The sequence below is a fragment of the Triticum dicoccoides genome, chromosome 7B, assembly GCF_002162155.2.
Source record: "Triticum dicoccoides isolate Atlit2015 ecotype Zavitan chromosome 7B, WEW_v2.0, whole genome shotgun sequence".
In the NCBI taxonomy this organism is placed as follows: Eukaryota; Viridiplantae; Streptophyta; class Magnoliopsida; order Poales; family Poaceae; genus Triticum; species Triticum dicoccoides.
In genome coordinates, this window is record NC_041393.1 from 626017995 (window position 1) to 626029600 (window position 11606).

General features: G+C 48.2%; 1 long non-coding RNA gene and 1 pseudogene across 1 annotated transcript; one reads left to right on the top strand and one right to left on the bottom strand.

Annotated features, from left to right (window-relative positions):
• The first annotated feature begins 2444 nt into the window (after positions 1–2444).
• On the top strand, positions 2445–3234 carry LOC119335515. The gene is made up of 2 exons (XR_005161899.1): positions 2445–2725; positions 2865–3234. It is a non-coding gene; the product is annotated as an uncharacterized LOC119335515 (long non-coding RNA).
• Positions 3235–4529: 1295 nt separating this feature from the next.
• On the bottom strand, positions 4530–5412 carry LOC119339249 (annotated as a pseudogene).
• Between the last annotated feature and the right edge of the window lie 6194 nt (positions 5413–11606).

Sequence of the window (11606 nt, forward strand, 5' to 3'; positions counted from 1 at the left end):
ACAGCTTATGAAAAAACACTGCTTAGATGATATAGGAAGAAAACATGCACCAACCCGCCCCAGCCATTCGTAACGGATTTTAGAATACCTTGTGTCTGAAAGTTCAGTTTGTTTACTGAACAAAATCTACATTATCAAGTTTGCACTATAATGCTGCTATGGGTGTGATTTGTCTTGCGTGTTGTGAGAGTGACGGTGTTGCCGAGTCCTTGGTTAAATGATGTAATGCACCGAAATTGTGGTGTTGCTGTGAGCAGGTAACGTTTAGTTTAACCTTTTCAGTTTAGAAATCTTCCAGCCCTTGTTTCTGAATCATATTGTCATCAGATTCATCTGACTCCAGGAAATACACTAAAAATGTGGTATTGTTGTGAGCAGCTGTCCCCTTGTTTAACACTTTGTGTTTGCAAAATATTTCCACTTCTTGTTTGTGAATCAGGTTGTCGGCATTGTTTTCTGAATCAGGTTGTCGTCATTGTTTGCTGAGTTGGTCTTAGTTGCATGCATCCTAATCATGCAAAGGTCGGGTGCGAGTTCATTGTGTTTGTATTCCTTGATGCTTTATTTTAAGTTATTGAAATTCACTCCTTTGTTAAAAATTGCATAGACGTGTTGTAGTGTTTGTTAAGCCACCGATCACCAACTTCGGCATAACTATATATTTCACCGGGCAATTTTTTTGTTGAACACGTTCAGAAAACGCCAAACGTCAATAAAAATTGATTCCTCCCTTGAAAAAGAGAAGATCAAATCGGTTCCCTCTGATGAAACTATGCGCATCCTCACTTTTTTCCAGTAGAAATTAGAAAGTAAGACCATGCACAAGAGATGGTCTCAATTACCAACTGGATTTATAGAAAGACACACCACTCAGCAAAGAACCAGTGTTTCCTCGAAGAAGTTGCACCCACCAGTACGGTGTAATGTTGTAGTAGTAGTACAAAATTGGCCGAGCGCGACCTTGTCTGCAGGCGTTTGACGCCATCAATCGGCTCATTTCAGTGAACCACACAAGGCATCAGTGATCACTACTTCACGGCCATACTAAAACCGGAAATCACTTGTAACGCACAGATTCAATCATATTAGGCAGAACATTATCATGTTCGTACCCATCGATGCGTCCAAGACATTTTGTCAGCCCACCTGCTCTTAGGATACGTCTGTCCGCGGGATACTCCTGATTTGTGCACTGACCTAAAATTTATCGTTCATGAGCTGTACTTCAGTTACGCGTCTACTTCATGCGTTCACTTGTGACATTCAGACGTTGCATGCTTGTCTAGTGGTGCCAAAACTGGTAACCCAGGACGCCATGCCCTTGCCAAGAAGAGCTGGTTGAATGGACGTCTCGCCTACTCTGTCTGTCCCGCTTATATAGATTTTTTGTTGAAAAGGACCCCCGGCGAACGCAATTGACAGAAAAAAAACCCTTTGAATAAAAATGACAAAAAAGACCCCCTGGACCGTGACGGCAGGCGCGCCAGGCGACACGTGGCACCTGCCGCCACGGCGTGAGGCGGCCAGCCCTGCCGCCACTGGGCCAGGCGGCAGGCTGTGTGCAACGGCTTTTGGCGCTGCGAACGGAACGGAGACGTATGTGGGCCATGCCGCCACGGGCCAGGCGTATTGTCTCATCAGTCGCAGCAGCAACAACACGGCTGTTGTTCCCTAAAAAAAACAGCATGGCTGTTGGGCATGCGGCAGCAACAGCGCTGGCAGAACATGAGCAAATTACGCATCGGAGAGGGAATCAAGTCTGTAGCAATCAGTGAGTGTCACGTAAAAATACAAAACACACGGAAATCAGTGCCAGAGCAAAAAGACGAGATGAAACGCGCGGGAATCAGTCGAATTGACTGCGGAAAACTCGCGTGAGGCTGTCCGGTGGCCAGCAGCAGCAACAGTGGTGCCACCCCACCCGGTGGCGGCATGGCCCATATCGACTTCCCGTTCCGTCGCCCAGCACCAGAAGCTGTTGCACACGGCCTGCCGCCTGGCCCGGTGGCGGCAGGGCTGGCCGCCTCACGCTGTAGCGGCAGGTGCCACGTGTCGCCCGGTGCGCCTGCCGCCGCGGTCCAGGGTTTTTTTTTGTCAATTTTGTCCAAAGAAAGTCTTTTTCGTCAATTGTGTTCGCCGGGGGGTCATTTTCAACAAAAAATCGCTTATATAACGAGTAAAAGGGCGTCCAACTTGAACGTACACTTCCGGCTAATAACTCTGTAGAACTGCAGGCGGTAACAAATTGAAGCTAGTGCATGCGGTGCATCGCTGCCATTTGCCAGTGATCGAGGATCCGACGACTACCGATCGATCAGTCTGCGAAACTGAGTAGAGTCGCAAGGGTTAAAGGAGCTCGTTTCCGCTGGATGAACAGTGCGACGCCGCTGGGCTATAAATTCAGGCGCCCGCGGCACACCTCCACACATCCAGATTCCCACTGCTCTCCCACTCTGACTTGTCTTCGATCATCACTCCCGCTCTGAGTTGCGAGCTCGATCGCGCAGGCAATGGCGGCCCGCGGTGGAAGGCTGAGGGCCCTTCCACTTGGTCCAAGGGGCGCTTGGGCTTGGAGCTGCTGCGGAGTTCGGACGCTGCTACTGCAATGAGTACCGCAAGTGCGGGCTCCAGCACAATGGAGAGCTCACCTGCATCAAGAGCGCCCACTATGGCTGCATAAAAAAGTTCAAGACGCTTTGCTCCAAGCATCCTGCTGGCCCCGCTGGTGAGTTCTGGTTCCTTCCCGTCTTCGTTCGAGCTTATGCCCGACTCGTCACGTCAGGCTAGCTTACTTTGCCATCTGTTCTCTGCAAATTAGTTTAACCGTTTCTCTGACTGATCCTCTTTCTGGTGAATCTTGGCAGACATGGGTGCGGCAGATGCAGCTGGAGCCGGTGGCCGCAACCTCAGCGAGGCCAACGGCACCGGAGAGGAAACAGCTGCATGAGAGCTGGCCTGCTGCCTGCTGGGGGATGAGGGTGGTATGCTGGAGGACAAGACATATTCGGCCACAGCCCAGGCTGAGAATATATATTAACTAAGTAGAATAAATAATGCCAGACCATCCTTCCTTCATACTGTTACGTAGTAGCTTGTTATGACTGAATGTCCTGCCACTGAGAACGTTTGCTGTCCTGGTTATATGAACTTGAACATGTGCTTGCCGTTTTATATATGATCAATCAATTATAAAGATTACATCTCTGCATGTCTGGGCTTCTCTATCTCTCTTAATACGATGTCTTGGCTTCTTAGTCATGTGTTTATCTGCTGTGTTAGTTCACGTAATTTGCTGAAGTCCGGCCGTATTTTATCCCATCCAAGCACGTCCATAGAATTGCTGGAGATACGTTTTTCTTTCTTTCTTTTTCGAAACGGAGCTGGAGATACGTACGTTTGGACAAAGAAGAGATCCAAATAAGATAACCCGCGAGGAAGAAAAAAACAGCAGTAGCAGTCGTCCTCTGACGTGTTTTCTTTAATGCTAGCTGTGACGGTCTTGCAGTGAACGATAAACCATCTATACTACTCCTATATTTTGGATATACGTAGCAGAGGAAGTATACTTTATTCATTCATCTAGCAATGGAACAGTATTTTCTTACGAATTCTACAACGTATAAATCCGATACAAAAATCTGCGAGGTTCTAAATTGGTCTATCCACAAGAAGAGGGCACATCTTTCGCCCACTTCAAAATTTTCCTCCCCAAGCCCGTACAATGAAAGGACCGTGAACCTATCCGGAATCCTTCCTTGATACAGTTTTCAGCGCATCAGAGTCCAACCATGTCTTCTTCTACTTATGCATCTTCTTCTTCCTGCCTTGTGGCCACACCACAATATCTACAGCTACACTTGCTAAATGCCAAAGTGTCCTTCTGCTCCCAAGCTCAAATGAGCTCGGTGAACAATAAAATAAAATAAAAACCTGATTTTTTTTTTGTGACAAAAGTTTCAACCACTCGCAAATGTTTGTCATGAAATCACATTCATGTAAGGCGTGGCAAAACAAACAAAACCAGTGCTCCAACATGCTTTTGAAAGTAGCATTTTCAGAGTATCCATTTTATTTTTTTGCCACGCCTCTTAGGAATGTGATTCCATGACGAATTTTTCTAAGGACTTAAAACTTTTGTCAATGTTTCTCAGAAAAAAAATCAGATTTTTTTTGGTTTTACTGTTCACCCAAGCTCAATGAGCTCGGGCTGAGAAGGACACAGATCAGGTGACATGCACCTTTGCATGTCACCGTGTACCTTGCGGCCCGAATTCAAATTTAAACATTATGAAAAAATCTGAAAAAAATCATGCATGTTCACAGCACATATTAAGATAACCCCTCAAAAATTCAGATCAAAATTCGAAACATACATCGAGAAGCAAAAAAGAGAAATCTGTCATGAATAGTTGCGAATGATTCTCTGTATACTATTCAAATCTAAGTTTCTCTTTTTTGCTTCTCGATGTATGTTTCGAATTTTGATCTGAATTTTTGAGGGGTTATCTTAATATGTGCTGTGAACATGCATGATTTTTTTCAGATTTTTTTGCAATGTTTAAATTTGAATTCGGGCCGCAAGGCACACGGTAACATGCAAAGGTGCATGTCACCTGATCTGTGTCCGGCTGAGAAACTCCGCGCGCACTGCTATACTACGCTCCCTCGGTCCCTCGCTCGTTGGTTTTGAACCTCTGCAGCTCGTAGCGGCACGACGCAATGGCACACATCCGTGATGGTCAGGAACATGCTCTCCTCCCCTATGGTGTCCCTGGTGTAGCCTGACACCACCAGCTTCTCCGTCACCTGCAGCCTAGGATTCGCCACAGCTATCTGAAGATCACCAAGAGCACGGGATCAAAATTCTGGAACTACTCCTTCTGTTCACTTTTATAAGACCTTGAAGACATTTCAGACAATGTATAAAACAGCTCATTTAAGTTGTCTGAAATGACTTACAAAAGTGAACGGGGATAGTAAACTTCACCGTTGGTACTTAGCAGTAACTTGTAGTGTTGGGTTTTTTGTTTAATTACCCTGATACCCTTCCGGTCCACCAGGCCCTTGTGAACTTCTCCTAGCATCCCGATCTCGGTGTTGTCGATTGAAGTCACGCCTGCCATGTTCAGTTATGTCAAGTTAATGATCGACGCCTGAAGAAAATATTAGATGAAATGGGAGGGTTAAATGTTTCTTACCACCAAGATCAAGAACCAGGCATTTTGAGTCTTGCCCGTCTCAAAATCCTACAAGGAACCGCGGTAGTAACACCTCGTTACTTTGATTTTTTTTTTTTTTGAATAATTGACAGGAGCTCTATCATTAAAAAAATAGAATAATGCAACTACCTAGGAGCCTCTACAGCAATTTGCATCGTCCGATTAGCTCACTCAACGATCTGGATCCTCCCATCGTCCCGCCTTGTCACGATGGTCTTTTCTACCGCTCCCACCTCGAGCCCAAACGTGTTAGTGGGTTGCTGCTCCGAAGATCGATCTAGGAGCCCTATCGTTTACCGATACAGTCTAATGTTACGATCCGCGTGGTAGGGAGCGCAAGAGACGAACACCTACAGCCTCTCAGCATTCATCTAATCACCTCGCTACTAGGAAAAACCCTATAGACAACCACGTAATAGCAGCACCGGGTAAAGGGTCCGCGCTACTGGTAAGTAGTAGTAGCGCGGGGTGAAATACCGCGCTGCAAGTAAACTTTAGCAGTAGCGCTGGCATAGTGACCCCCGCGCTACTGCTAAGTGGTCCCCGCCGTGCCCCCCCGGCACAGTCCACGGCAGCAACATTGAGTCTAAAACATGCGCTACAGCTAATAAGATAGTAGCAACGTGGGACATAGGCCCGGCCCTACTGCTATGGATACACTGGGACAGCTGGTGGGCCCCACTTAGTAGCAGCGCTGGCTACATGCCCCGTGCTACTACTAAGCCCATCATCCTCTTTATCCTCTCCCTGCCCGTTCCCCACTCCCCTCTTCTCACTCTCGGTATCTCGCCTTCTTCATTCCTCCACCCGCCGTCGCCCCCTCCTCCCTCCTTCCTCCGCTTCCTCCACTCCTCTCGCTAGCACTCCCTCCCACATCACCGTCGCCGTCGTCTCCCTCTCATCCATGTCGCGCTCCCTCCCTCCCACGTCGCCGCTGCCAGCAGCTTCGTTTTTTTTTCAAATGTTGGCTTGTAGTATAGATTTTTTTTAAATGTTGGCTTGTAGTATTGATTTTTTTTAAATGTTGGCATGTAGTAGTATTAATATGTGACCATAACATGTGAATTCATTGCTAAACATGACCATAGAAGAAAGAACTACCAAAATATGGGAGTTTGGATAGAGTACCAACTTTCTTTGCTAAATATGACCATAGAAGAAAGAACTGCCAAAACATTGCTAAACATGACCATGACCATGGAAGAATGAATTCACATATCAAGTGCCCTACCCTAGGAGTAACTAGGAGTAGTTCTAGTATGGATAGGAGTGCCTATACTGGGAAAACGATAACAGAAAGAAAACATTGTCACGGCAGTGAAAATGATGATCTATGAAAACGTTGCACCTGTATGAAAAATCATGGTCCATTTGTTTTGTGTGCATTCTATTATAATAATGTTGATTGATGCTTCGGGTTGACTTTCAGTCTATTGGGACTCCGTGTGCGATAATTTGATGTTCTTGGAGGAAGGATCCCGACTGTTGCCCCCAAGCACATCGTACCATACCATCTCTCATCTTCCTCCACCCTCATTCTCACCATGGAGTGCAACTAGTTAGTCGGCGTCTCCGCGCCCTCCGTGTTCTCCTCCCTGAACGCGGCTAGGTCATTGGCATGTAGGCTTCTTCCAGTGGCTCTGGGAAGACATTGGACGGGCTGCCGTTCGAGCTCTTGTGCGTCGCCCTCCCCGATATCGGCCGTGACAGCCGAGCGGTGTTGTAACTGCGATGGTGACCTGCTATAACTATAGAGGGCGTGCTGGTGATGGCGACCTCCCATGCCTCAAACCGGTGACAAGCGGAGCTGCAAACTAGAGCCAATGCCTAGTTGTGTCGATAAAGCTGCAACCGGTGTTATTGAAAGCTACACATGGCGCCAGGGGAAAGCTACAACCAGTGACACGGGGAGATGCGACTAATGTGATGGAATGACAAGATATATGCTCCAATGGTTGCAATCGGCATTGACAAAAGTTGCAACCGTTGACGAGGAAAGCTGCGACCGGTGGCGGATGAAGCTAATTGAGCTAGATTTTATTGGGTTGCAACTGGCGCACTACAAATCTAGATCGACACGCGAGATGCTGCGACCTCAGTGACCGCATGCTAGAACCGACAAGCTTATTTGCTGGACCCAGCGGAGACAGAGTTGCAGCGAGGCTGCTACTGTCGATGCACGGAGATGCAATGGCGTTTTCTACGAGTGACTGCAAACGATGTGCCGATGGTGACTGTTATTTGTTTCCCCTGCAACCGTGCACGGTGATGTCTCGACTGGCCCGGTGGATGCCGGGAGGCCACGGGACGGCGAGTCGGTGGTGCTGTGTATCTCTGTCGGTAAAAGCTATGACTGGTGTGCCCTGGTGCTACGACGGGCGAGGCGGGAAGCTATGATGGTGGTGTGAGGGCTGTGACGATGGCGGCGTCAAGCTACGAGTGGCGGTGAGCGTGGTTGTCGTGGAGGACACCAGGTAGGGGAGGGCGACAAAACAGCGACCACACCTTGCGCGTGTGAATCGCGAATCTGCTGGGGAAAGAAAAAAATGGCTTGGAGGCTTGATCTGATGGCTGGGAGGCAATTGTAGATGTGGGATGTGACCGGCCAGAGGTTTGGTACCGGTTAGTCTTACATTATATCTCAATGTCCTACTTTGTACTCCTCAATCTTTATCTTTTTTTGACGGGAACATGGAAATTCCATTAAACTTCAAGCACAGCAATGTCACTGGTTAACAGTTTTACAATGCAATTGGGGGCAGAGGCCTCCCAGAAGGAGTCATCAGACCCAGAATGAACGCCCAGCTTGGCAAGCTCATGGGCTACAGAGTTACAAGTGCGTCGGCTGAAAGAAAAAGCATAGGAATCAAAGTTTAGGATGCATAGGCTTCTAGCTTCCTTCACCAACACACCAATGGTTGCCTTGTCATAATCGTTGCTCTTCAAAGCCTGAATAAGGGTTGAGGAATCAGACTCGAAGATGATTCAATTTGCCCCAATCCTGATCGCCCCATCAATGGCAGCAAGGCAGGCTACAGATTCAGATTGCAAAGCACATTTCAGGTTCACGGACTTGCCCGCACCAGCAGCGATAAATTCGCCAGCCTGATCACGGACCACATAGCCCCAGCCCCCTGCACATGTATTTTCATCAAAGGCACCGTCGAAGTTAACCTTCGCATGATGCACGGGGGGCTTGCTCCATTTGTGAATGTCTGGTGGCCTAGGAGGCTTGTTTGGTTTGCGCAAGCCCAGGGACTCAATCAACATCTTCTCCACCCGGTGACAAACCACTTGAGGCTTAGGAGCCACCTCACCAGCATTGGCCTTGTTGCGAACATTCCACCATTCCCACATAAAGGTCACGGCCTTCAGCTGTGTGTCTTCATCACACCTCCACAGCTCCTGAAGCATGGAGTGGGATGAATTGCAGAGCATGAGCTTTTCCCGGGTCTCTCCCAAAGCCAAAATGTTCCAGCATTCTTTAGCTTTCTTGCACTTCAGGAAGGTGTGCCCTCCATCTTCATTTAACCTATGGCAAATAGGGCATCTAGTGTCCAAGTCCACGCCTAGCTTTTTTATTTTCATGCGGTTAGCCAGACTATTGTGGGCAAGGCGCCACACAAACATCTTTATTTTGCTGGTGGCCTTCAAGGACCAGACATGCTTCCAATCAAATTTGACAGTGCTGTTAGCAGAATTTTCCTTAGAGCTTGCAGCATCACTTCCCAGCCTTCTATCGCGCAGCATAACACCAATCTTATAAGCAGACTTGACAGAGAAGATGCCACGCTGATCAAAATGCCAAGCAAAATTATCCTCCATCCCTTCGCAGATGCTAATGGAGAGAATGGCCTTTGCGTCTTCCTCCTGAAAGAGATCACGGACCAACGCCTCGTCCCAGCCCCCGGTGTTTGGATTGAGCAAATCTACTACAAGAGTGATTGGGGAGCGCCCAGGGAGAGATCTAGGCCTCCTTGTATCGCCCTCGGGGATCCAAGGATCTTCCCACACCTTGATGTTAGTCCCATCCCCCACTCTCCAGATAATCCCTTCCTTCAATAAGTCCACCCCTTTTAGGATGCTGCGCCAAGTGTATGATATGCCAGGGGCGGGAACAGCATCCAGAAGCTTCCCGTCAGGGAAATATTTAGCCCGCGGCACCCTCCCACAAAGAGACTCGGGGTCTTGAAGTAGTTGCCAACCTTGTCTAGCCAACATGACCAGGTTAAAGATGTGGAGATCCCGAAGGCCAAGGCCACCCTCAGTTTTCGGCTTTGTAAGGCACTGCCAGCTCAGCCAGTGGTGCCGCTCCTCATCTTGATTATTCCACCAATAACGACAGACCATTGAGCTAATTTCATCGCAGAAAGATTTCGTGATGTCAAAGTAGGACATGGCATAGATGGGGATCGCCTGGGCCACGGCTTTAACCAAGATCTCCTTCCCTGCTCTAGATAAGAATTTCTCCTTCCACCCTTGGATCAACTTCCAGATTCTCTCTTTAAGATACTCAAAGGCCTTGGCTTTTGATCTACCCAAGAAAATTGGCAGACCAAGGTATCTTTCATTGAAAGCTTCATCTCGAATTTGTAAAATCCTCTGAAAATTCCTTTTTGCTTGCTGAGAAGTTCCCTTGCTGAACATAACAGCGGACTTTTCCTTGTTTATCATTTGGCCAGACGCATCCTCGTAGAGAGCAAGGATCTCTTGGAGCCTACGAGCACTTGGCTCATTCGCCTTCATAAAGATCAAGGAGTCATCGGCGAAGAAGAGGTGGTTTATCTTGGGAACCGTAGGGCAAACCTGAACTCCCTGCAGGGATCCTTCCTCCTCGGCCCGGTGGAAGAGAGCCGAGAGCCCCTCAGCACACAAGATGAAAAGGTAAGGTGATAGAGGACACCCTTGCCTCAGGCCACAATGAGGCACCACCACCTCAGTCAGATTCTTGTTCACCTTAACCCTGTACGTGACCGTGGTCACACAACGTATCAACAGTTGCACCCAGCTATTAGAGAAGCCCAGCTTCAGCATTATCTTCTCCAAGAAAGACCATTCAACACGGTCAAAAGCCTTACTCATATCCAGCTTGACTGATGCAAGCCCATCTCTACCTCCCTTTCTCTGGCGCATGAAATGGGTGGTCTCATAAGCAATCAGAATATTGTCGGTAATCAGTCGTCCAGAGACAAAGGCACTCTGGCTAGGAGAAATGACCACATCAAGCACCTCCTTCATCCGACAAGCAATCACCTTTGTGAAAATCTTAAACACCACGTTGCAAAGGCTGATCGGCCGCAACTCCTTAAGGTGGGTTGGATTCTTGACTTTGGGGATCAAGACAATGACCGTTTTCGTTCTAGCCCACTGGTATTTGGCCATCGTTCAGAACCTCGAGAACTTCGCCCTGCACAACGTCCCCTACAAGATCCCAGAAGCGCTTATAAAAGACCGCTGGCATGCCATTTGGACCCGGGGCCTTCAAATCACCCATGGAATTAAGAGCCAATTTTATTTCTTTAATGGTGAAAGGTCTCTTAAGGAAGACATTCATCTCAGCAGTAACAATGGGGGAGACCTTGTCAAGGAGCTCATCCGCTCTAGTTCCTGCACGAGAAGAGAAAAGCTGCTTGTAGTAGTTAGTGATAAAGGTTCTCAGCTCCTCCTCGCCCTCCACCACACCGCCCTCGTCATTCTTGAGAGATTTGATCAAGTTCACCCTGCGCCTCTCCGAGGCGCAAGCGTGGAAGAAGCTAGTGTTTCGATCTCCATCATGCATGCAGCCAATGAGCCTTTGCTCGCTGCTTCAATAAGTATTTTTTTGGTCTTGCAGTCTCTCAAGCTTGTACCTTAGCATCTGCTCAAGAGAGACTTGCTCCTGGGAGATGGCTCTTTTCCTGCAGCGATTGAGCTCCTTCTTGACCTTCTTGATACAGTTCTTTAGATCGCCCAAGACCTCTTTGCTCCATGTGTGTAGTTCCATCCCCACTCTTTTGATTGTGGCAGCTAACCCTCTATCGCCAATCAGCATTGCCAAGTGCCAGGCATTGCGCACCACCTCATCGCATTGCTCCTCCTCAAGCCACCTTGCCTCGAATTTTGGTTGTTCAAACACGCACCCAGTGCTATTGCCCCGGTATTCCGGTTCCAAAACCACAATCACGGGTCTGTGATCGGAGTGCCTTGGATCCCCATTGATTGCCTTGTAGGCCGGAAAATGGGAGCGCCATCCCATGTTTGCGACAGCCCGATCAAGCCTCTCCTTAATGTAAGAGTCCGCCCGGTGACTGTGATTGCCCCAAGTGTAAGGTTCCCCCACGAAGCCCAAATCCTCGAGCTCACAGAACTCCAGAGCACTCCGGAATTTATCCATGCAGGCATGGGATC